The 3,990-nt window shown below is 36.4% G+C and overlaps 1 protein-coding gene across 3 annotated transcripts in view; it reads left to right on the plus strand.

Annotated features, from left to right (window-relative positions):
* The window catches only part of LOC114050385 (transmembrane protein 196), a 60,635-nt gene that overhangs the window by 46,388 nt on the left and 10,257 nt on the right, over positions 1-3,990 (plus strand). The window lies entirely within an intron of this gene.

A 3,990-nucleotide genomic window follows, 5' to 3' on the forward strand; every position in this document is an offset into this window, starting at 1 on the left:
TTCTCTCTCTCTCTCCAATTATTTAATCTATCCTATCCTATCAATTATCTATCACCACTCTCCCTATCTACCCAGTTAGTTGTGATATGTATAAAATGTGAATACTTGCTTTATCCTTTCCCACATTCACCACACATACTGGTTTTTTCCAGGTCCCCAGGCAGATAGAGAGCTACACATGGACAAGTAGAAGGATAGATACCTTGCTAGCTAGTAAGCTGTGTTTACATGTATCTATTACTCTTGTCCTCTGCAAGGTTTTTTTTTAAATTTTTATTTATTTTATTCTGAACTTAAGAAATTTTAAAAAAACATAGTAGAGTAGAAAAAAAGATGATTGTGCACAAAATTGCAAATCTGTTCTGTATAACTTGTTATTCCTTTTAAGCATGTAACAAAGTTATCATATAATTTTCTTTTCTTTTTCCCAAATAAGTTTATATGCTAAGAAGCTGATATTGCTTTTAGCTGTCATGTCTGTTTGACAAAGAGATAAAGTATTTTTTTGGTTAAAGTAGTTTCCAGATTCTTTTAGTCTCATAGGGACTCAATTTAATGTTCTTTTTTTTGTGTCCCTTTTTTTTTAAGCACCCAAAGCATATTTAAATATCTCAGGTTGGTGTTATTTAAATCCCATGCCATATCTTTTGCTTATTTATATTCTTTCTTCTAATTTGGAATTGATTTTTATTTTTCCTGTAATCAATAAATTGTCTGTATACAACCTTTGATACTGAAATGACTCCTTTTGGTCAACCAGTCATTTACAGACTGTTAAGCTAGAATGAATTTCTGTACTTTCTTCTGTGATGTTATCGGCTGCTCACCAGGTACAGAACCTCTGATGAATATTGAAAACATCTATGATACCTAGGCATAAGGTGTCTTTATGCTCAGTCCAATTCAGTTTGACAAACATATATTAAATAGCCATTATGTGAAGCCACTCTCCAAGGTGTATCAATTATAAAGGGGGGGGTGGGGGTGGAGGGGTCAGGCTGGGGGGGTGCGCCTGAAGATCTCTGTGTCTTCTATTATGGCTAGCGAGCTTGGGAGTTCCCACTCCCTGTTGAATCCTGAAGGTCACAAATTAGAGTACCATTTGGCATACTGACACGTTTGCATGAGATAGAGTGATTGAAATTTATAGACTAGCTTTGTAGCTTTTTTCTACCCTTCCTTCACTTCTGTCTATTGCAGCAGATATATTAAAATTAGGTGATTGCCTCATTTATGAATTGTCTGGTTTTTTGGTCTCACTGAAAGACTAGAATGTGCATCAATTAACTGCAAGCTTTGACTTCATTCTCTAAACCAGAGGAATCAAACTTATGCCCCATAGGCCTCTTTCCTCCACAAAAAACAAAAACAAAACAAAACAAAACAAAAAACCTCCCAGTGTTGCCAGAACAGGATTAAAATGTAATTGGGAAAGATTTTACAAACAAATAAACTTCAATGAAACATAGATAATGCTTATTTGTGGTTTTCTGAGTCAATATGCCACCAGATATATTCTATATCTCCTATAGGACACAGTATGAAATGGGAGAAAGCATTTGGGATCTGGTGTTGAAAGACCTGAGTGGAGATTTGGATTTCTTTTACTACCTGTGTGACCTTGAGACCAATTGCTTCTCTTTCCTGGGCCTCAGTTTTTTTTTTTCGTTTGAAGTCAGGGGTTTGAACTGCGTGGTCTCTGAGGGCCTTTCCAGGTTTGAATTGGTGATTCTATAACATCTATGATTCTATAATTCCCTGTTGAGATAAAAGAGCTAGATAGAGGTCTTGAACGTATTTATAGATTTTTATTTGTACATGTGGCTAGTACTATGGTGGCAGGGGAAGAGAACACTGTGCTATTTTTAGAATAAGCCTCCATTTCCAGGGTAAACACTAGTCAAATCTAATGCCTATGTTTTGCTTTCCTCTACTGCAGTTTCTACGCAAGGTCAACCAAAAGACAAACAAGTGCTTATCTTATCTCACAACCCCATGGTCGATACCAGACACCCAGATTGAGAAATTTTGATCCCTTCACCTCAAACAAAGCAAACTGCTGTCATTCCAGCGACTGAGCAATTATGAACCCAGATGACTGTATCTTTTCTCTTATATTCTAAGAACCTGAGGGAAACGGTTTATATTCAGAAGCCACATGCCCCCATAGAAACATTTCTGTATTCCCAGCTGATGCTTCTCCCTGCCTTGACTTGTAACACAGAAAATACAGTTTTTCTGCTGACTTGTATTCTCAGTTGTAACAAAGTAGCTTTTCTATCCATGATAGCATGCTGTGCTAAATGAACAAAAAGGTTCTAGCTTAGAAAACTAAGGGAAACTAGAGGGGAAGTTGGTCTTTCCACTGAACACAATTGAGAACAGGAAGATCTCGGTGCCCAGAATATTATCCAACTAGAACCAGAGAGGAAAAAATAGGATTCTGTTTCTTTTCAAAACATAATCCAAATGGTATATTGTTACAGCATAAAAATCCCTGCAAACATTGTTTTTATAGTTATGTTTTGTTATTTTATTTTTACCAATAAATTTTACATAGGAAATCCCCAAAAGTTGTTAATGATGGACAATGTAACTATTTTTGAGAACAAATGTTTAAATGCAAAATTACCAATGCTAACATTTTTTTTCTTTTTTGTGTTTTTTTTTCTTCCTTTTTTTGTGGGAGATAGTGAGGGGAAGTCTTAGAATACTATGAATTTCCTATCTTCTTTCCACTTTAAGGCTTGAAAATAGCATATGCATAAAGTTGCCTAGTCCTTCTAAAAGGGCCTGGAATTGTTTTCCTTCTTCACATTGGTTCTTCTCGGTCCTTGTCTACTGCTGCAACAGATTCCTGGAAGTAGAAATGGCAAAAAGCCTAGCAGGCATTGTGGAGCATATAGTACATCTAATTTTGCAACACAAAAAATCTGAGTAATAGAGATAAAATTAAAGAGTGTGATCATTTCGTTTACTTAGTGACTACATCATTGTATCAATGTACCTACATTTTACATTGAAATTTTCAGGTGTGTCAGGAGGGCTAACTTTCCAGGTAGAAAGGGTAGGGAGTCACCTGATGCAGAATACCAGGAAAACTCTCCATTCTGAAATATGGTCCCTGATGATGCCTAAGATTACACTGTTACTGATTTATTCCTTTATGCTGAAAATTAGACACTCCGCATGATTTTCTTTAAAAAAAAATGGGAGCATGATTACAAAATCCCTAAATAAGTCTCTATATGAAGTACCAGGAAATCTCTTTTTCAAATTATCCTCCCTGTTGATATGTTGATATATAAAATTCTACTATTGTGATTTATTTCTTTTAGACATGCTTCTTTCTGTGGTCTTTTTTTTTAATGGGAGATTAATATGTAAAGCAAAATGAATCCCTCAGCGCTTCAGTAGGAATAAATTGACTAGAGGAATTTCTTCCCTAGACAGAGCTTTCCTCTCTGACAGCAGAAGAATGCTAGACTCCTCTTTGGGAAGATGGAATTCAGACAAAGGCCACTGAAAGACTGATTTCATCTTTGTCACATTTCCCCCCCTCAGGATCAGCCCTACAATTAATTGGTCAAATTATCCTTTTTGTAAAGGGAAGAAGCATTACGTATTGGAAAGAATATTGGATTTGGAATCAGAGAACCTGGGTTCAGATCCCACCTCTGCCACTTAATACCTAGGAGACCATGAGCAAGGCACTTAATGTATATGGGCTTTAATTTCCTTATCTGTAAAAATGAGGTGGAATTGTAGCCTAAGATACCCTCCTTCTATAGTTTCCTAATGTCTATGATCCAATTGTAATGCATGATAAAGGGATGGCCCCTTCAGACTTTCCTGGATGAAGTATCAGAGGGGCCAGTAGCTAACTCAAAGTGAGTGGGGCAATTTGTTGTTAGGAACTATGCAATAATCAGTTTCTTCTCTCTCTCTCTCTCTCTCTCTCTCTCTCTCTCTCTCTCTCTCTCTCTCTCT

Source organism: Vombatus ursinus, unplaced genomic scaffold (genome assembly GCF_900497805.2).
Source record: "Vombatus ursinus unplaced genomic scaffold, bare-nosed wombat genome assembly UNPS02014799.1, whole genome shotgun sequence".
NCBI classification, from domain to species: domain Eukaryota; kingdom Metazoa; phylum Chordata; class Mammalia; order Diprotodontia; family Vombatidae; genus Vombatus; species Vombatus ursinus.